This window comes from Mustela nigripes, chromosome 7, assembly GCF_022355385.1.
Source record: "Mustela nigripes isolate SB6536 chromosome 7, MUSNIG.SB6536, whole genome shotgun sequence".
Lineage (NCBI taxonomy): Eukaryota > Metazoa > Chordata > Mammalia > Carnivora > Mustelidae > Mustela > Mustela nigripes.
The window spans coordinates 93805613-93829201 of record NC_081563.1 but is presented as its reverse complement, the minus strand read 5'-3'; positions in this window follow the sequence as shown (position 1 = coordinate 93829201).

Genomic DNA, 23589 nt, shown 5'->3' with positions numbered 1-23589 from the left:
TTTTGTTTCCTTTGCCTTTGGAGACCTGTCTTTAAAGAAGTTGCTGTGGCTGATGTTGAAGAGGTTACTGCCTATGTTCTCCTCTTGGATTTTGATGGATTCCTGTCTCATATTGAGGACTTTCAACCATTTTGAGTTTATCTTTGTGTATGGTGTAAGAGAGTGGTCCAGTTTCATTCTTCTATATATAGCTGCTCAATCTTTCCCGGACCATTTATTGAAGGGACTATCTTTTTTTCCACTGGATATTTTTCCCTGCTTTGTCAAAGATTATTTGACCAAAGAGTTGAGGGTCCATATGTGGACTCTCTACTCTGGTCCACTGATCTGTGTGTCTGTTTTTGTGCCCGTACCATGCTGTCTTGGTGATCACAGCTTTGTAATAAAGCTTGAAATCAGGCAATGTGATGCCCCCAGATTTATTTTTCTTTTTCAACATTTCCTTAGGGATTCAGCGTCTTTTCTATTTCCATACCAGATTCCATCCAAATTTTAGTATTGTTTGTTCCAGCACTTTGAAAAATGCAAGTGAAATTTTGATCAGGATGGCATTGAAAGTATAAATTGCTCTGGGCAGTATAGAAATTTTAACAATGTTTATTCTTATGATTCATGAGCATGGATTGCTCTTCCATCTTTTTGTGTCTTCTTCAATTTCTTTCATGAGTGTTCTGCAGTTCCTTGAGTACAGATCCTTTACCTCTTTGGTTAGGTTTATTCCAAGATATCTTATGGCTTTTGGTGTTATAGTAAATGGAATCAATTCTCTAATTTCCCTTTCTATATTTTCATTGTTAGTGTATAAGAAAGCAACTGATTTCTGTGCATTGATTTTGTATCCTGCCACATTACTGAATTGCTGTATGAGTTATAGGAATTTGGGCTTTCCATATAAAGTATCATGTTATCTGGGAAGAGAAAGAGTTTGACTTCTTCTTTGCAAATTTGACTACCTTTTCTTTTTGTTGTATGATTGCTGTTGCTAGGACTTCTAGTACTATGTTGAACAACAGTGGTGAGAGTGGGCATCTTTGTCATGTTCCTGATCTCAGTGGGAAGGTTTATCAATTTTTCCCCATTGAGAATGATATTTGCTGAGGGTTTTTCATAGATGGATTTTATGGAGTTGAGGAGTGTTCCTTCTATCCCTATACTTTGAAGAGTTTTAATCAGGAAAGGAGACTGTGTTTTGTCAAATGTTTGTTCTGTATCAATTGAGAGGACCATGTGGTTCTTCTCTCTTCTTGATTTGACAAAGGGCTGATATCCAAGATCTATAAAGAACTCCTCAAACTAAACACTCCCCCCCAAAAAACCCCCCAAACCCCCAGATAATCATGTCAAAAAATGGTCAGAAGACATGAACAGACACTTCTCCAAAGAAGACAGACAAATGGCTAGCAGACTCATGAAAAAATGTTTATCATCATTAGCCATCAGGGACATTCAAATCAAAATCACATTGAAATACCACCTTACACCAGTTAGAATGGCAGAGATTATGCTGAGTGAAATAAGTCAAGCAGAGAGAGTCAATTATCATATGGTTTCACTTATTTGTGGACCATAACAAATAACATGGAGGACATGGAGAGTTAGAGAGGAGAAGGGAGTTGGGGTAAATTGGAAAGGGAGGTGAATCATGAAAGACTATGGACTCTGAAAAACAATCTGAGGGGTTTGAAGTGGCGGGAGGGTGGGAGGTTGGGGTACCAGGTGGTGGGTATTATAGAAGGCACGTATTGGAGCACTGGGTGTGGTGAAAAAATAATGAATACTGTTATGCTGAAAATAAATTTAAAAAATTAAAAAAAGATTAACAAGACAGTAAACAACAAGTGTTGGAGAGGATGTGGAGAAAAGGGAACCCTCTCATACTGTTGGTGGACATGCAAGTAGGTGCAGCTGCTATGTAAAAGAGTGTGGAGATTCCTTAAAAAATTAAAAATAGAGCTACCCTATGACCCAAAATTACACTACTGGGTACTTACCACAAAGATACAGATGTAGTGAAAAGAAGGGCCATCTGTGCCCCAATGTTCATAACAGCAATGGTCACAGTCACCAAACTGTGGAAAGAGCCTAGATGCCCTTCAACAGATGAATGGATAAAGAAGATATGGTCCATATATACAATGGAATATTATGCCTCCATCAGAAAGAATGAATACTCAACTTTTGTATTAACATGGATGGGGCCGGGGGAGATTATGCTGAGTGAAATAAGTCGAGCAGAGAGGCAATTATCATATGGTTTCACTTAACTTGTGGAGTGTAAGGAATAACATGGAGGACATTAGGAGAAAGAAAGGAAAAGTGAATTGGTGGAAATCAGAGGGGGAGATGAACCTTGAGAGACTGTGGACTCTGAGAAACAAACAGGATTTTGAAGGGGAGACTGGTGGGCAGATGAGTGATCCTAGTCGTGGGTATTAAGGATGGCTCATATTGCATGGAGTACTGGGTGTGGTGTATAAACAATGAATCTTGGAACACTGAAAAAATAAATAAATAAATAAATAGAATCAGCCAAGCAAACAAACAAACAAAGAATTTAGGGATCAGCTTTCCCATTTCTGCTCCAAAAGATCATTGGAATTTTGGTAAGAATTGCTTTAATTCTGTAAATCACTTTGCGTAGCATAGCCATCTTAAGAATATTGTATATTCCAACCCACAAATATAGATGTTTTCCCATTTATTTAGATCCTCGTCAGTTTCTTTCAGCAATGTTTAAAGTTTTCAGTTAACAAATCATTTGGCTGCTTAAATTTATTCCTAGATACTTTATTATTTTGGATCCTATGATAAAAGGAATTATTTACTTAATTTCCTTTTTGGATTGTTCATTGCTGGTGTGAAGAAACACATCTGATTTTTGCATTCTGATCCTATACTCCACAACTTGCTAAAATTATTTGTTAGCTACAGTAATGTGTGTGTGTGTGTGTGTGTGCTGATCTTTCCATTTTGTTTTTACATTGTTTCTATGTTTTTTTCTAGTCTTTGATTATGTTTAAGGACGTTGATTTAAAATCTTTGCCTAGTAAGTCCTGTGTTTCTTCAAGTATGGTTTCTATTGATCTGTTTTTTCCTATAAATGGACCATACTTTCTTGTTTGTTTGAATGCCTTATAAATTTTTTTGTTGAAAACCAGACGTCTTAATATTATAAGGTGGAAATCAATTTCTCCCCTTTCCCCAGAATTTGCTGGTGCTGATTGTTGTGCTTTTTTTTAAGTGGTTTATTAAAGGAGTTATGTGTTTATTACCTTTTCCAAACTATTTTCACAAAGATTATATTTCTGATTATGTGGTGTCTGAAGTCGCTGATTTATTGTCTTGGTGGTCAACCAGTGACCTGACAGAGGCTCCCTTAAATGCCTGCAGCCAGAAAGAGGTTGGTGGAGGGAGAGAGAGGAAGAAAGGAACAAAGAGAGAGAGAAAGAAAAAGCAAAAGAAAAAAAAAAGAAAAAGACTTCTCTCCTGGTCTTTGTAGCTTAGCACTCCTTTACACGACTAACCCAGGTCATCCATAACTCAGCCTTATCCTTCAGGCAGCCTGGTTTTGCAGAGGCTGTTGATCTGCAACATGAGTTCTTCAACTTTGAAGAATCTCATTCTACTATTCACATATTGTGTTGCTTAGGCTTTTGCTTTTTCAGAGGTCAAAAAGTATAGTTTAAAAGGTGCATTTGCGGATCATCTCCGGGGAGGAGTCAAGATGGCAGAGAAGTAGCAAGCTGAGACTGCTTCAGCTAGCTGGAGATCAGCTAGATAGCTTATCTAAAGATTGCAAACACCTGAAAATCCATCGGCAGATTGAAGAGAAGAAGAACAGCAATTCTGGAAACAGAAAAACAACCACTTTCTGAAAGGTAGGACCGGCGGAGAAGTGAATCCAAAGCGACGGGAAGATAGACCCCGGGGGGAGGGGCCGGCTCCCGGCAAGCGGCGGAGCAACCGCGCACAAAATCAGGACTTTTAAAAGTCTGTTCCGCTGAGGGACTTCGCTCCAGAGGCTAAACCGGGGCGAAGCCCACGCGGGGTCAGCGTGGCCTCAGGTCCCGCAGGGTCACAGAAGGATCGGGGGTGTCTGAGTGTCGCAGAGCTTGCGGGTATTGGAACGGGAAAGCCGGCTACAGAGACAGAGCCGACAGTAAGCTCACAGCTCCGTGTTACCTTGAACCGGTCGCAGGCTCGGTGACCTCGGAGCGCGTCCAGAGGTCAGGCAGACGGGAGTAACTGGGCGCTGTTCTCTGAGGGCGCACTGAGGAGTGGGGCCCTGGGCTCTCGGCTCCTCCGGGCCGGAGACAAGGAGGCCGCCATTTGTATTCCCGTCCTCTGGAACTCTACAGAAAGTGCTCAGGGAACAAAAGCTCCTGAAAGCAAACCCGAGCGGATTACTCACCCCGGCCCCAGGTAAGGGCGGTGTAATTCCGCCTGGGGCAAAGACACTTGAGAATCATTACAACAGGCCCCTCCCCCAGAAGATCAACAAGAAATCCAGCCGAGACCAAGTTCACCTACCAAGGAGTGCGGTTTCAATACCAAGGAGAGCAGCAGAATTCCAGAGGAGGAGAAAGCCAAGCACGGAACTCATGGCTTTTTTCCTGTGATTTTTTTTAGTCTTGCAGTTAATTTAATTTTTTCTTTTTCATTTTTTTTTTTCTCGCCTTCGGGTAAAATTTTTTTTTAACTGTTACCTTTTTCTTTTTTAACGATTTTTTACTAGTTTATCTAATATATATATATTTTTTTACATTTTTCTTAGGTGTTTTCTTTTTTTAAAAAATTCTTTTCTTTTCTTTTCTTTTTTTTGTTTTTTCTTTTTTCTTTCTTCCATTTTGAACCTCTTTTTATCCCCTTTCTCCCCACTCACGATTTTGGATCTCTTCTAATTTGGTTAAAGCATATTTTCCTGGGGTTGTTGCCACCCTTTTAGTATTTTACTTGCCCCTTCATTTACTCTTATCTGGACAAAATGACAAGACGTAAAAATTCAACACAAAAAAAAGAACAAGAGGCAGTACCGAAGGCTAGGGACCTAATCAATACAGACATCGGTAATATGTCAGATCTAGAGTTCAGAATGACAATTCTCAAGGTTCTAGCCGGGCTCGAAAAAGGCATGGAAGATATTAGAGAAACCCTCTCGAGAGATATAAAAGCCCTTTCTGGAGAAATAAAAGAACTAAAATCTAACCAAGGTGAAATCAAAAAAGCTATTAATGAGGTGCAATCAAAAATGGAGGCTCTCACTGCTAGGATAAGTGAGGCAGAAGAAAGAATTAGTGATATAGAAGACCAAATGACAGAGAATAAAGAAGCTGAGCAAAAGAGGGACAAACAGCTACTGGACCACGAGGGGAGAATTCGAGAGATAAGTGACACCATAAGACGAAACAACATTAGAATAATTGGGATTCCAGAAGAAGAAGAAAGTGAGAGGGGAGCAGAAGGTATACTGGAGAGAATTATTGGGGAGAATTTCCCCAATATGGCAAAGGGAACGAGCATCAAAATTCAGGAGGTTCAGAGAACGCCCCTCAAAATCAATAAGAATAGGCCCACACCCCGTCACCTAATAGTAAAATTTACAAGTCTCAGTGACAAAGAGAAAATCCTGAAAGCAGCCCGGGAAAGAAGTCTGTAACATACAATGGTAAAAATATTAGATTGGCAGCTGACTTATCCACAGAGACCTGGCAGGCCAGAAAGAGCTGGCATGATATTTTCAGAGCACTAAACGAGAAAAACATGCAGCCAAGAATACTATATCCAGCTAGGCTATCATTGAAAATAGAAGGAGAGATTAAAAGCTTCCAGGACAAACAACAACTGAAAGAATTTGCAAACACCAAACCAGCTCTACAGGAAATATTGAAAGGGGTCCTCTAAGCAAAGAGAGAGCCTACAAGTGGTAGATCAGAAAGGAACAGAGACCATATACAGTAACAGTCACCTTACAGGCAATACAATGGCACTAAATTCATATCTCTCAATAGTTACCCTGAATGTGAATGGGCTGATACCCCTGTCAAAAGACACAGGGTATCAGAATGGATAAAAAAACAAAACCCATCTATATGTTGCCTCCAAGAAACACATTTTAAGCCCGAAGACACCTCCAGATTTAAAGTGAGGGGGTGGAAAAGAATTTACCATGCTAATGGACATCAGAAGAAAGCAGGAGTGGCAATCCTTATATCAGATCAATTAGATTTTAAGCCAAAGACTATAATAAGAGATGATGAAGGACACTATATCATACTCAAAGGGTCTGTCCAACAAGAAGATTTAACAATTTTAAATATCTATGCCCCCAATGTGGGAGCAGCCAACTATATAAACCAATTAATAACAAAATCAAAGAAACACATCAACAATAATACAATAATAGTAGGGGACTTTAACACTCCCCTCACTGAAATGGACAGGTCATCCAAGCAAAAGATCAGCAAGGAAATAAAGGCCTTAAATGACACACTGGACCAGATGGACATCACAGATATATTCAGAATATTACATCCCAAAGCAACAGAATACACATTCTTCTCTAGTGCACATGGAACATTCTCCAGAATAGATCACATCCTGGGTCCTAAATCAGGACTCAACCGGTATCAAAAGATTGGGATCATTCCCTGCATATTTTCAGACCACAATGCTCTAAAGCTAGAACTCAACCACAAAAGGAAGTTTGAAAAGAACCAAAATACATGGAGACTAAACAGTATCCTTCTAAAGAATGAATGGGTCAACCGGGAAATTAAAGAAGAATTGAAAAAAATCATGGAAACAAATGATAATGAAAACACAACGGTTCAAAATCTGTGGGACACAACAAAGGCAGTCCTGAGAGGAAAATATATAGCGGTACAAGCCTTTCTCAAGAAACAAGAAAGGTCTCAGGTACACAACCTAACCCTACACCTAAAGGAGCTGGAGAAAGAACAAGAAAGAAACCCTAAGCCCAGCAGGAGAAGAGAAATCATAAAGATCAGAGCAGAAATCAATGAAATAGAAACCAAAAAAACAATAGAACAAATCAACGAAACTAGGAGCTGGTTCTTTGAAAGAATTAATAAAATTGATAAACCCCTGGCCCGACTTATCAAAAAGAAAAGAGAAAGGACCCAAATAAATAAAATCATGAATGAAAGAGGAGAGATCACAACTAACACCAAAGAAATACAAACTATTATAAGAACATACTATGAGCAACTCTACGGCAATAAATTTGACAATCTGGAAGAAATGGATGCATTCCTAGAAACATATAAACTACCACAACTGAACCATGAAGAAATAGAAAGCCTGAACAGACCCATAACCAGTAAGGAGATTGAAACAGTCATTATAAATCTCCAAACAAACAAAAGCCCAGGGCCAGACGGCTTCCCGGGGGAATTCTACCAAACATTTAAAGAAGAACTAATTCCTATTCTCCTGAAACTGTTCCAAAAAATAGAAATGGAAGGAAAACTTCCAAACTCATTTTATGAGGCCAGCATCACCTTGATCCCAAAACCAGACAAGGATCCCACCAAAAAAGAGAGCTATAGACCGATATCCTTGATGAACACAGATGCGAAAATACTCAACAAAATACTAGCCAATAGGATTCAACAGTACATTAAAAAGATTATTCACCACGACCAAGTGGGATTTATTCCAGGGCTGCAAGGTTGGTTCAACATCCGCAAATCAGTCAATGTGATACAACACATCAATAAAAGAAAGAACAAGAACCATATGATACTCTCAATAGATGCTGAAAAAGCATTTGACAAAGTACAGCATCCCTTCCTGATCAAAACTCTTCAAAGTGTAGGGATAGAGGGCACATACCTCAATATCATCAAACCCATCTGTGAAAACCCACCGCAAATATCATTCTCAATGGAGAAAAACTGAAAGCTTTTCCGCTAAGGTCAGGAACACGGCAGGGATGTCCATTATCACCACTGCTATTCAACATCGTACTAGAGGTCCTAGCCTCAGCAATCAGACAACAAAAGGAAATTAAAGGCATCCAAATCGGCAAAGAAGAAGTCAAATTATCACTCTTCGCAGATGATATGATACTATATGTGGAAAACCCAAAAGACTCCACTCCAAAACTGCTAGAACTTATACAGGAATTCAGTAAAGTGTCAGGATATAAAATCAATGCACAGAAATCAGTTGCATTTCTCTACACCAACAGCAAGACAGAAGAAAGAGATATTAAGGAGTCAATCCCATTTACAATTGCATCCAAAACCATAAGATACCTAGGAATAAACCTAACCAAAGAGACACAGAATCTATACTCAGAAAACTATAAAGTACTCATGAAAGAAATTGAGGAAGACACAAAGAAATGGAAAAATGTTCCATGCTCCTGGATTGGAAGAATAAATATTGTGAAAATGTCTATGCTACCTAAAGCAATCTACACATTTAATGCAATTCCTATCAAAGTACCATCCATTTTTTTCAAAGAAATGGAACAAATAATTCTAAAATTTATATGGAACCAGAAAAGACCTCGAATAGCTAAAGGGATATTGAAAAAGAAAGCCAACGTTGGTGGCATCACAATTCCGGACTTCAAGCTCTATTACAAAGCTGTCATCATCAAGACAGCATGGTACTGGCACAAAAACAGACACATAGATCAATGGAACAGAATAGAGAGCCCAGAAATAGACCCTCAACTCTATGGTCAACTCATCTTCGACAAAGCAGGAAAGAATGTCCAATGGAAAAAAGACAGCCTTTTCAATAAATGGTGCTGGGAAAATTGGACAGCCACATGCAGAAAAATGAAATTGGACCATTTCCTTACACCACACACAAAAATAGACTCAAAATGGATGAAGGACCTCAATGTACGAAAGGAATCCATCAAAATCCTTGAGGAGAACACGGGCAGCAACCTCTTCGACCTCTGCCGCAGCAACATCTTCCTAGGAACAACGCAAAAGGCAAGGGAAGCAAGGGAAAAAATGAACTACTGGGATTTCATCAAGATCAAAAGCTTTTGCACAGCAAAGGAAACAGTTAACAAAATCAAAAGACAACTGACAGAATGGGAGAAGATATTTGCAAACGACATATCAGATAAAGGACTAGTGTCCAGAATCTATAAAGAACTTAGGAAACTCAACACCCAAAGAACAAATAATCCAATCAAGAAATGGGCAGAGGACATGAGCAGACATTTCTGCAAAGAAGACATCCAGATGGCCAACAGACACATGAAAAAGTGCTCCATATCACTCGGCATCAGGGAAATACAAATCAAAACCACAATGCGATATCACCTCACACCAGTCAGAATGGCTAAAATCAACAAGTCAGGAAATGACAGATGCTGGCGAGGATGCGGAGAAAGGGGAACCCTCCTACACTGTTGGTGGGAATGCAAGCTGGTGCAGCCACTCTGGAAAACAGCATGGAGGTTCCTCAAAATGTTGAAAATAGAACTGCCCTATGACCCAGCAATTGCACTATTGGGTATTTACCCTAAAGATACAAATGTAGTGATCCAAAGGGGCACATGCACCCGAATGTTTATAGCAGCAATGTCCACAATAGCCAAACTATGGAAAGAACCTAGATGTCCATCAACAGATGAATGGATCAAGAAGATGTGGTATATATACACAATGGAATACTATGCAGCCATCAAAAGAAATGAAATCTTGCCATTTGCAACAACATGGATGGAACTAGAGCGTATCATGCTTAGCGAAATAAGTCAAGCAGAGAAAGACAACTATCATATGATCTCCCTGATATGAGGAAGTGGTGATGCAACATGGAGGCTTAAGTGGGTAGAAGAATAAATGAAACAAGATGGGATTGGGAGGGAGACAAACCATAAGTGACTCTTAATCTCACAAAACAAACTGAGGGTTGCCGGGGGGAGGGGGTTTGGGAGAAGGGGGTGGGATTATGGACATTGGGGAGGGTATGTGATTTGGTGAGTGCTGTGAAGTGTGTAAACCTGGTGATTCACAGACCTGGGGATAAAAATATATGTTTATAAAAAATATATGTTTATAAAAAATAAAAAATTTAAAAAAAAATAAATAAAAATAAAATAAAAGGTGCATTTGCAACTCTGATCACAGCAGCCTTGTCCACAGATCTACTCCCCTCCTTATTAAGCCAGTTGTTTGTTCTTCACAGCTTGGCAAAGCAAATCTACTCTAGTGAGTGTAGTAGACTGGTACTTCATTTTTCTCTAAACTTCGGTGTATGGAGATAATAGTGTAAATTCCTAGCCTACTAAGTGTAATGGATGATCAGGCCAAGTGTTGGATAGCTAGAAAGGGGAAGTAATTTCAGGACCCATTAATGGCACAGCTACAACTCAGATTCTACTGACTGTGGCTATGTAAAAACACAAGCCCAATGTACCAGGTATGATAGATTATACTTTGTAGAAATGATCATAACAATGTTCCCAGTCCAGATGCTCTTCAAGAACTTTGCCTTTCCCCATTAGGAACTGGAGTCTATGACTCCTCCTTTTCAAACCTTGTGGGAGAGATTCTACAAATAGAGTATGATAGAAGTGATATGTATGATGTCCAAGGTTAGGTCAAAAAAGGCAATCTAACTTCTGTTTGGGTCTCTCTTGGAATATTCATCCTCGAGAGAATAAGGCTACTATGAGTAAGCCCAGAACCCATGGGGCCCATGTCAAGAAAAGGACTGAGGCCCCAAACCCTGTGTTAGCCATGAGACAAAGTCATTTCAGAAGAGGATCTTCCAGATTCCAGTGAGCTACTATTGGGGAGGGAATATGATATGATTTGAATGAATGACCTTTCCACACTGAGCTCTGCCCAAACTGCAGATTTGTAGGCAAAAGAAATGATTTTTTTTTTAAGTCATTAATTAGATTTTGTAGTGGTTTGTTAGACAGCTATAGAAAACCAAAACAGCAGGTCTTCCACATTTTTAAGAAAAAAAACTAAAATCTAAATGTTCAAGTGAAATTTCTAAATTTTATATATTAGCAACTAATTCTACATTTAAAGTACTATCTGCAAGTCACAAAAAACATTTTTAGGTCATTTTAAGCCCTCTGGTCACAATTGACAGTTTACACAGTATCTCAGTTAATTGTCACAGTAATAATAAAACTGCCAGATAATTGCTATTACATTCATTTTTAGATAACCCAAGAATCACTGAATAAACCAGTTCAAAGTGACACAGCTGGTAAGAAGTATAGTCATGATATGAACTCAGCAAAATCTATCTGCTTTTCCCTATACCATACCACATTTTTAAGCTTAATATAGAAGATAGATTCTTTCCTGCTTCTTTTAATCCTTGCATATATAGTTTATTTAGAATTAGTCCCAAGGTGATTTAATTTCTTTCACTCTCTATCCTACTGGAGCTGTTTTCTTTTTCTTATACTTCAATTCCCCCAAACCCCTCACCTCCAGCTTCAATCTTTCTCTTGGGTTCAAGAAAGAAAATAATAAATAACATAAATAAATAACAGAAATAAATAAATAAATAAATAAAATTAAATAAGCCAAGGAAGGTGTCAATGACTCTTCAATGATTTGCAATGAGACAGGGTCATGGTGTGGGAGAGTCATGCAACCAGCACTCGCCAAGTTAGAATAGCATACCTCCTAGCTATCACTGGGCAGAGTTTTTCATGCCTTCTGGATTGCTGTCTCATGATTTTTAAAATTTATTCTTTATAACCTATTATCATTTCCAAGATCCCTTTTGCTATACGAGTTTAATCAAAATGTGACCCAAGATTCAATATCTGGAAGTCTGTGTCAGTATATCTATTTACGTATAGGTGAAAGACACAAAAAGACGTTGTGATTGTTGTTGTTGGGTTATTTTGGGGGGTCACCTTTGAAGAATAAAAAAGGGAAGCCAGTGAGAGCCACCATTATTTCGTTGGTGATTATAAACCAAGAAAAAGGCAGAAAGGCCTATCATTATTTTTTGGACAACTTTATCTTGGGACAAACTCAACTGGATCAAGAAAAACTTTTATACTTCAAATATAGTGTGATAAATTGGCTTTTATAATAATGGTCTTCTTTTCTTTCTATTTTTTTTTCTGTCTCATGTATTTTATTTTATTTTCTGTTTTATTTGATTTTATTTCTTTTCAGTGTTCCAGAATTCACTGTTTATGTACCACACCCAATGCTCCATGCAATACGTGTCCTCCTTAATACCACCACCAGGCTTACCCAACCCCCCACCCCCTCCCCTCCAAAACCCTTAGTTTGTTTTATTTTTAACTATCTAGATACTTCTTTGATTCTTCCTTAGTGCATTTTATTCTGGTTAGTAGAGGTCTGAAACACATTTCAAATAAACTCCTCCAAAAAGTTGATCTTGTAACTTCGAAACCTACTTAGTGCAGTTTATATCATTTTGATACAATTGAACTCACAAATCATGGGACATGGTTTTTTGAACTGACTGGAGGTATGGGAACCCAGGATTTGGCACTGGTACTACTGCTTTAACCTGGAAAATTCCCAATATCTATGGGATTTTCTACTTGTAGTAAATGGATTATAACAGTTTATCCACAAGTTGTTTTGAGAATAGAACAAAAATATGTCACTGTGTCAGTCAATAAAATTATTTGAAGTAGAGTCTTTGCAAATTCAGTGTGTTATTATGCTTTAATTATTTTCTTTGAAAAAAGTCTCACATCAGAGGCTATTTTATATTTCTTTTTATTAAAACATAGTACTTCACAAATAAGAGATTTTTTGCAACTCGTCTCAAATTCTGATCAGGGAAAAATTGGGTCTTGAGATTTGAAGAAAACCAAGTTTTTTGTTTTTTGTTTTGTTAAGAAGATTATTGTGTGATAACATAAGTTTGTGAATTATCTGATCATATAGCATCAGTGTGGAATGTATTAATGTTAAGTAAATATACACATCTTCTCTCTCTGCTCCATGGGAAGACCTGTCTCCCCCCCCTACTACGTTGTGTTTGAACTTGGTTGTGTGACTCAGACCAATGGAATGGTAAGTGGACATGATACATGATACATCCAATCAGAAGATTTAAATTCAAATCATGTGTGTGGTTTGACTCGGTCTCTTGCACTTCTGCCCACCATCATGGGAAAAGCCTTCTCCAGGTAAGCACTGTTCCTTCAGCCTGGCTCACAGAAAGATGTACATATGCACCAGATCTATGCATGACTGCAGTTTCTATCTGAACCAACACAGCTGACCTGCAGACTTGAAAGAAATACTTAATTGTAAGCTATTAAGATTGGTGGGGGGAGGTTGTTATGCAACATTTTTGTAGTAAAAGCTGATTAATTCACATATTAAATACCTTTTTATTTACAAGATTTCTCGGGACATGTATTATGTTAATGACAACTGTGGATCTCAAAATTAATTGGCCCTATACTAGATTTATGGGTTCCAAGGAAACACTATTTTAAAATACAATTTTTAGCATGGCTTTTTTTTTTTTTCCCGACATTCTGTCTTTTCAAAAGTGGAAAGGTTTAAGGTTACAAATCCTATTTTGATACAATTCATTATTAGCCATGGCTTTATTGTATGCTAACATCCCCTAATATAGACTAGTAATCTAATATAGGAATCAAGAGCAGTAGCTTTGCTAGTTCAAATGCAAGACAAGCCTTGCATTTAAATCCCAGTTTCATCACTTAGGAGTTAAGGAACCTTGGGGAATTCATTTTCATTCTCTGAAACTGAATGTCCTTATTGGTAAACTTGATATCATAATAGTGACTACATCATGAAATTGTAGTGAGAATTAATTGAAATAATAGATTTTGCACAGTGCCTGACCCAGTGCATTAACTTAATAAATAGTAGCTAATACCACTATTTTTAAAAGCCCGATTGTACAAAATTCTGTTTAGATAAATTGGAAGTAGAAAAATAGTAAGACTAAAGAATATAGAACAAGTTGATTTTTATCAAAGAACAGATTATTCAGGAAAAATTATCCTCTCTATCATTTGAGAGTCCATTTTTGACTGAATTCATCTTTCTGGTTTCCAAGTTACACTTTCATATTATGGAATTCAGGTTTTCTTAATGTTCACCCTCCTCCACAGACAGCCCCCTGTTCCCGCAATGCAGGGTAAAAGCCAGGCAAGACAGTGACAGTTGGTATTCTGCCTGCCTTTACTTACATGAATGGAATAAGCACCCTGCCTGTGGCACCCCAGGTGGTTCCCAGAACTCACCATTCTTATAAACCACCTGCCCAGGCCAAATTAGCAATTTCTCCTCCTATTAAAATCCAAAGATGGAATTTGGAATCACATGAAAAGTTTCAACATTCCAAAGATTGAAATAGAGCTTCTCTAACCCCTGCTATGATTACTCTGCTTTAAGCGTTAAGAGGAAATGATCTTTTAAAAGGTGGAATAAGCAAAAGGGGCAAACAGTCTCCTCTGGTCTTTCCTGGGAATTTTTAAGGCATTTCCCCAAAGAGCCTTGCAGGCCCTCTAACTTTCCAAAGCTTGTTCATTGTGCCAGAGAAGCAAATATACCTAGAATTGCTCATTGGGGTAATATTTAAGTCAAGGCTAGATTTCAAGCTCAGCTTAAGCACAACATTTAATTTTTTTTTTGAGAAGAAAAATTTGCCTTATAAAAATGTTGCTTTTCTTTTAGAGAGATCCATAAACATGCCTTGATTTTCACAATGAGGAAAAAAAAAAAAGAAGTAGGCTTATATTTCTAAATGTAGATGCCCTGAGTCAGGGTGAGTAAGCTAAGTGAATCTATTCATTTTATATATATTTATAACTCTTCTTACCGTACACTGAAATTCTCCAAAATTTCCAGTGATTCTTTCTCATATTTGGTACCATTTAAATCATTCCCCTCCTACAAACAAGCAAATGTTAAAGTCAAAATGGCATGAGTAAATGGCATTGGGAATTTTATAAATTCAATATATAACATTCTGAAGTTTAAAAAATAGTTCTGAAAGCAGACACCCTAATCAACCAAATTATTTAAGGTAATGAGTAGTGATATGAGGCTAACTTCAACTCTTAGAGCTGATTTGTTAACACATTTCTCAATAACTAAAAGTGATGTCCCTTTCAACTCTTCTTGCTGGGAGGAAAATTCATAATGTCCATGCCTACATGAAGACAATGGAATATTTATAAGACTGTTAAGCAGGTGGCAGCTGGGATGTGTCACAGAACAGAGAATTTTTATGTGTGATAAAACATACATAATACAGAATTGACCATTTTGACCATTTGCATTCACATTCTTCTGTACCATCACCACCATTCATCTCCAGAACTTTTTCGTCATCCTAAACTAAATCTCTATATCCATTAAGGAACAACTCTCATAGCCCCATTCCCCCAGCCTCTGAAAATCAGCTTTCCACTTCTGTTTCCATGAGTTTGTGTATTCTAGGTACCTCAAATAAATGATACAAATACCATACAATATGTGTCCTCTTGTGTCTGGCTTATTTCACTTAGCATAATGTTTTCAAAGTCCATCCATGTCATAGCATACATCAAAACTTCTTTTCTTAAAAAAAGCTGAATTATCCATTGTATATGATACCACATTTTGTTCATCCATTTATCAGTCAATGGACACTGATTCCTTCTACCTTTTAACAGTTAGAGAGATCCATAAACATGTGAGTAACGTTGTCTTAAACATTGGTATACAAATACCTCTTGAAGTCCCTGCTTTCAATTTTTTGGGGGTGTATACCAAGAAGTGGAGTTGCTGGATCATATGGCAAATCTTCATTTAATTTTTTTTAGGAAACACCATACTGTTTTCCATAGCAGATGCCTCATTTTACATTTCCAAAATTATGCACCAGGGCTCCAATTTCTGCATGTTCTTGCCACCATTTGTTATTTTGATTTTTGTTTTTGTTTTCTTTTGTAATAGCCATGCTAATATCTGTGAAGTGTTATTAAAATTTTGATTTGCATTTCCCTTATGATTATCATTTTAAGTGTTAATTGGCCATTTGAATATCTGCTTTGTAGAAGTGTCTATTCAGCTTCTTGGACCATTTTTAAATTGGATTGTTCAGTGTTTTGATTGTTGTCAAGTTAGCAAAATTTAGATGAATAGCCTAGTTGTGGTGGATTTGTCATCTCAAAAATTGTAACAAAAAATGGAGATAAATATTGTAATGGGTCATATTTTACTTCATTGTTGAAATGATTGTTGAATAAATACAATACATTTTTAGTCAGTGAAGGGAGATTTATTTTTCATGGAACTCATTCCGAACGAATCATGTACTTCTATATTTAGTGGAATTCTCCCCTTCCACAGGTATTTCTTTTGGACTCCTATAATCAGAGAACACTGTCAAGAGAAGTGTTTTCTTGTGGTATTTCTCCTCTCATCTCTTTCCTACCTTCTGTTTGCTCTTTTCTTCTTGCTGAGAAACAGCAATGTTACCGGCAGCAGGATCATTTCTATTTGTGTTGGAAGCAGACCTCCCAGCCCAGATGGGGTGAAATGGAGCCACATTCGGTATCCTCCTGACCACACAGAATTTTGTCACCATGCCCTGTACCATGCCTTCACCTGACTGCTTGTTCATCTGGGCCTTGGACAGGTCTCCTCAGCACTTAAAACCCCTTTCCCCCTGTGGGTAAATCTGTATCTGACATCACCTCACGTAACTGTGTGCTGATCACCTAAGGCCTAGCCTGGAAACTGCTGCAACTGCCTAGACTCCTGGTCCTTCTCTGTTGCACCCTCACCATTACCTGCACAAAATGGCTCATCTGAACCTCTGCCCAGCCCACTAACTCTATACAGCATCCAACAGCCTCACTAGAAATTTTAACAGACACATATAACCACTTACCTTGAGTCAGGCACTGTCCTTGGCATGTAATAGTAACTCATTGAAATCTTATAATAACCCTATGTATCCTATTATTATTCTCATTTCACAAATGTGGAAACTATGGCAAGGAGCAGAAAAGCAAATTGCCTGGGGACACACAACCAGTAAGTGGTGGGAACCAGGGAGTAGCTCCTATGACTTCTTAACCACCACTGCAGGCTGCCTTTGGGATTTGCTTGACCCCAAAGGAAACTTGTCCAAGTCCTTCTCCCTCCCAGTCTCAACACCTGCCACTCACCAACCCTCCCCCAACCCACTTTAAAGCAAGTCATCAGGAGGAATTATTGCAACTTTGAGTCTTTTTATCGAAGATACACTTTAAGGCTGAAGCATAGAACTCAGCATTAAGGATATTATTATATCCTTCTCTCAGCTTCATCCAATCTGCTGTCATCCCTTTTCCTCATATTCTTGATTGATGGACTGATGCACCATTGAGGAATTGCTAAATTGAAACAAAACGAGATCAGGGTTGAGTTAATCTTACAGCTGATTTCTATGTAACTCTTGTTTCTCATGAGATCAGACTCACAAAGATGAACCATGAGGATGGCCGTATGTGGCCACAGACCAAGACAAAAATGCTCCAATTATGATTTATCTTCTTTTTTTGGAGAGAAATTATTAGAAAGGGCAAACATTCTAAAATAATACAGTGATTATAGTCTGTGGTCAGGAATCTAGAATATTAATATGTGACAGCATCATAACTGAAAATCCCCTGCTAATTCATCACAGCTCCTATTTGAAGTTCCCTCAAATCACTAAATCCAAAGCCAAACCATGTTGTCCCAGATTCTCCTGCATTGAAGATCTTTGCAAGATGCCACAAGTCTGAATTTATCAAACCACAAAGGGATTTCAGTTCTTTCTCCCAACCCCCAGCTTGGAACTGAATCACATGAGAAGGCTCCTAGCCCAACAGTGTGGACAGGTCACACCTGTCCTCTGGTGAGAGAGGAAAAAAATGAACAGTTTCAGAGGGATGGTAAAAACCTGGCCCCAGAAATAATGGTCATCTGAGGTACCAGCTGTAAAAAAGAGGGAAGGAGTCCAGATGGAAGGAAAATGTCAAATGAGGAAACAGAGAAGGAAGGAGAGCAAGTATAGGCAGAATCAGTAATGAATGACAGAAAGGGTTGGTCAGCACCCTGCCATGAGTTACCTCTTAGTTAAACGCTTAAACCAATGTAGAAACTGAGGCACAGAGAAGAGTGGATGCAAGATTGCTCAGCATCGAGGTAGAGAGGGAAGTAAAGAAAGGGCTACTCTGCTCTGCAGAATGACTTCTGACACTACGGTTTGCAGTGTTGTTCTGGGCGTTGTAGCAGATTCTCCAGGGTACGTAACAGAGGAGAGGCGGTAACTGAAGAGAAGGGATGGCATCGTTATTATTGACAGATGATATAACTGAATTTTTAGAAAGCCTAAAAATTTAGTTACAGTTTTAGGATACCCAAATAAGGTGATGTTGCTAGATACAAAGAAAATATACCAAAACTAAATAGCTTTCCAAATATAAGCAATCATTTATTCAAAAAGGATAAGAACCTATATGAATCACATGAGCAAAAATACACCAAAAAAAAAAAAAAACCCACAAAAGAATGGCTTTAAGAATAAATGTGCAAAAGTAAAACAGAAACACCACCACAAAATTTGCCTGAAGATATAAAATCTTAGTAATTGGAAAACATAGTGCAAGACAGAGGATGAGTAGATTATGGCACAAAGTCAGTTTTTCCCAAATGAGTACATCAGATGAATAACTTCCATTAAAATATTGATGGAATTTCTTTTGAATATGTTAGAGAAATTTTTCTGAAAATAAAAAGAGACCAGAATAGCCAGGACTTAAAAAAAGGAAACAAACAAACAAACAATACTGGGTGTGGCTCCTCTTAGCAGATACAAAATGCAACACCTAACAGTAGCTACCATGTGTAACCCATCTGTGATAAATACCATGCTATGACTTTCCTGAACTGCCACATTTCCCTTCCCCCAACAACCTTATGCAGAGGGACCACAAGTACTCCCTTCCAACAGGAGCTAGGGAGTTTGTGTACCACTTCACAGAGGCTCACAGTTAATGTTGTATAGCACCCTCTAATTCAGTACCTACCTGCCATGCTTTGAGCTACAAAAGTTGCCATGCTTTGAGCTACAAAAAGTCAAGCCAGGTGGCATTGATGCTTAATCAACAATGAGTCAATGGACCAGAAATGAGTAGCCTGGATTCACTGTTAAAAAAAACACCTCATCCCCCCCAAGCAAAGAATATCTTTAAGAGGTGCTGAGCAATTACTTGTTTATTTTAGAAAAAGAAAGCAAAACATTCTCACATTATGTGACCTACTAAAACAAAGTCTAACAGGATTAAGGAGCAAAATGGGAAAAAACATGGGGCACCTGGGTGGCTCAGTGGGTTAAAGCTCTGCTTGGGCTCAGGCAATGATCCTAGGATCCTGGGATCAAGCCCTGAATAAGGCTCTCTGCTCAGCGGGGAGCCTGCTTGCCCCTCTCTCTCTGCCTGCCTCTCTGCCTACTTGTGATCTCTCTCTGTGTGTGAAATAAATAAAAAATCTTAAAAAAAAAAGAAAGAAATGGGAAAAAACAAAAACAAGTACAAAACAATCTCCAACACAGAAGAATATGTGAGAGGGATGCCTGGGTGTCTCAGTTGGTTGGACGACTGCCTTCGGCTCAGGTCATGATCCTGGAGTCCCGGGATCAGGCTCCCAGCTCCATGGGGAGTCTGCTTCTCTCTCTGACCTTCTCCTCGTTAATGCTCTCTCTCTCAAGTAAATAAATAAAATATTAAAAAAAAAAAAAGAAAAGAAAAATGTGTGAGAGTCTAACCACTCTCATGTTGGAGAAATGCTTTCTATGAAAGAAATCTGAAGGGAAAACTAATAAGAAGATCTAATGATTCAAAATGTCAAAGATATCTTAACCAAATATCTTAAATTGGTTAAAATTGTAATCAAATATACATACTGAATGTAGAAAGTGCCCATATAGCCTAATAATATGTATCAAGCTGATTGAAAGTTCTTGTCCTGTGATTCCCTATTCTTGTTCAAAGACTTTACTCTAAGGGAAGCCACCAGCAATGAGGCCAAAGATGAGAGGGTCTGCCCGGCAACAAACTTGGTAAAAGTTGCTAAATCATCTAACTGGAGAAACAAATTCAATAGGAAAAAAAGATTAACTAATTCTGGTGCATTTCTATGATACATAAGTTGCCATTAGCATGGTGTTTTCAAAGAACATGTAGTGAATGGGAAGCTCTCAGGACAAAAGTTTGAGTATATGTACATCTGGAAAAGAGAAAAATAATTGTCAGATTATACACTAAAGTGTCAAAGATGGTGATGGGAGGGGGTGGGAATTACCAGAAAGTCTTCTTTTTTTTTTTTTTTAAATTTTATTTAGATTCCAGTTAGTTAACATACAGGGTAATAGTTTCACATGCACAATTTTGTAATTCAACACCCCCATACAATGGCTAGCGTTCACCACAGGTGCACTCCTTAGTCCCCGTCAGCTATTTATCCCATTCCCCACCCACCTTCCTTCTAATGACCATCAGTTTGTTTTTTCAGTCTGTTTCCTGGTTTGTCTCTCTTTTTTGTCCCTCTTAAATTCCATATACGTGTGAAATCATGTGGTATTTATCTTTCTCTGAATGACTTATTTCACTTTGCATAATACTTTTTAGTTGCAGCCATGTTGTTGCAAAAAGCAAGGTTTCATTCTGTTTTTTATGGCTGAGTAATATCCCATTGTCTTAATCTTCTTTATCTCCTTTATCCATTCATCTATCAGTGGACACTTGGACTGTTTCCATAATTTGACTATTATAGATAACACTGTTATAAACATAGGGGTGCATGCATCTCTTTGAATTAATACTTTTATGTTCTTTGGGTAAATACCCAGTAGTGCAATTGCTGGATTACAGGGCAGTTCTATTTTTAACTTTTTGAGAAACATCTATACTGTTTTCCAGAGTGCTGTACCAGTTTGCATTGTCACCATATCCTCGCCAGCACCTGTTGTAGAAAGTCTTACTTTTACGCTCTCTTTTTAATTTCTGTAATATTTTACTTTTTCACACTAAAAATAATCTACATTTGTAATTGGAAAAGGAGAAGAAATTTAAAACTAAAACACTAGATTCAAAATCGCATATCAAATATTACTATAAATTTTGGTTATTCATACATAAATGTAAATATATTTTTATTGTATTTATTTTATTTATTTATTTTTTAAAGATTTTGTTTATTTACTTGACACAGAAAAAGAGAGATCATAATTAGGCAGAGAGGCAGGCAGAGAGAGAGGGGGAAGCAGATTCCCTGCTGAGGAGAGAGCCCGATGTGGGGCTCGATCCCAGAACCCTGAGATCATGACCTGAGCTGAAGGCAGAGGCTTTAACCCACTGAGCCACCCAGGCACCCTTATTTTTTTAAAAATCATAGTAATAAAAAAAAAAAAAAACCAAAAACGGAATAGTGGGAACGAGTGAACAATACAAGTTTTCCTATGAAGTAGTGGTTGTTCTCTTGTAGTCCTTTTTTTTCCTCTTTTCTTTTCTTTCTTTTTTTTTTTTCTTTCTTGGTTCATTTTCTGGGGGAGGGGCCTGCCACGTGGGTCAATGATGTTTCCTGAGTTAAGTCCTCCCACCCCCCTCAAGGGGGTGGGCTCTGAGGAAACTGTTTTTTTTTCAGGCTTTTCTTCTCTGGCAGTTTCTATGCTTGTTCACCTTTTTTTTTTTTTCTCTCACCTTGACTGCCTTTGATGGTTTTTGTAGTTTTAGAGGAAAAAAAAAAAACGCACCCTGATCTCCCTCTCAGAGAGAAGCCTCAGTCTGGGTGCAGAGCCTAAATAAGTTCCCCCTGGGCCATTGGCAGAGCGCGTTCCAAGTTGCAGACCCTGGGGGCGCAGGATCTTTTGCTTGTACCCAAAGCCAAGGCAGTGGCAGCTGTCTGGGAGCTCCCAACCGCCAGAGAGGTTCCAAGCAGCGATCGCACACTGAGATTTTGCCGCTGGCCCGGGCTGGGAGTGCCCGGCTTGCGCGCACCTCTTTCAGAGGTGGCTATGGAATGGGAGAAGATATTTGCAAATGACAGTACAGACAAAAGGTTGATATCCAGTATCTATAATGAACTCCTCAAACTCAACGCACAGGAAACAGGCAAACATATCAAAAAATGGGAAGAAGATATGAACAGACACTTCTCCAATCAAGACATACAAATGACTATCAGACACATGAAAAAATGTTCATCATCATTAGCCCTCAGGGAGATTAAATTAAAACCACATTGAGATATCACCTTACACCAGTTAGAATGGCCAAAATTAACAAAAAAGGAAACAACATGTGTTGGAGAGGATGTGGAGAAAGGGGAACCCTCTTACACTGTTGGTGGGAATGCAAGTTGGTGCAGCCTCTTTGGAGAACAGTGTGGAGATTCCTCAAGAAATTAAAAATAGAACTTCCCTATGACCCTGCAATTGCACTCCTGGGTATTTACCGCAAAGATACAGATGTCGTGAAAAGAAGGGCCATCTGTACCCCAATGTTTATAGCAGCAATGGCCACGGTCGCCAAACTGTGGAAAGAACCAAGATGCCCTTCAATGGACAAATGGATAAGGAAGATGTGGTCCATATACACTATGGAGTATTATGCCTCCATCAGAAAGGATGAATATCCAACTTTTGTAGCAACATGGACGGGACTGGAAGAGATTATGCTGAGTGAAATAAGTCAAGCAGAGAGAGTCAATTATCATATGGTTTCACTTATTTGTGGAGAATAACAAATATCATGGAGGACAAGGGGTGTTAGAGAGGAGAAGGGAGTTGGGGTAAATTGGAAGGGGAGGTGAATCATGAGAGACTATGGACTCTGAAAAATAATCTGAGGGGTTTGAAGTGGCGGGGTGTGGGAGGTTGGGGTACCAGGTGGTAGGTATTATAGAGGGCACGGATTGCATGGAGCACTGGGTGTGGTGAAAAAATAATGAATACTGTTTTTCTGAAAATAAATAAATTGAAAAAATTAAAAAAAAACTAATGATGTACTTGCTATATGTTGGCAAATTGAATTTAAATAAAACATTTAAAAAATCATAGTAATTATCAGAAAGGAAGCATGATTGGTAACTATTTCTTTCTTTCTTTTTTTTTTTTTTTTAAGATTTTATATATTTATTTGACAGAGATAGAGCATGTGCACAAGCAAAGGGAGCAGCAGCAGAGGGAGAACCATGTTCCCTGCTGGACAGGGAGCCTGACATGGGGTTTGATCCAGATCATAAAAGGAGCTAAAGGCAGACACTTAACCAACTGAGCCACCCAGGAGCCCACTTTCTATTTCTTTTTTACTAATTCTTATACTTTCAAAATCTGATGTGTATTATCTTATTGTTTTAATAAGAAAAAATAAATAATGTGCTAATGTAAATACAAATCCAAAATTGTTCAGCTTTTCTGCTTCCAGCAAAGCAGATTTTCGGGTGTTGTTTCATGGCATGCACGAACAAGCCATTTCACATGCTTGTGTCTCTGGTTTAAGTTATACAAAAGCCATCCCATTTTCCCTTGTAAGGGTGTCATTTAAATTTCAGGTGTAGGTGGGTG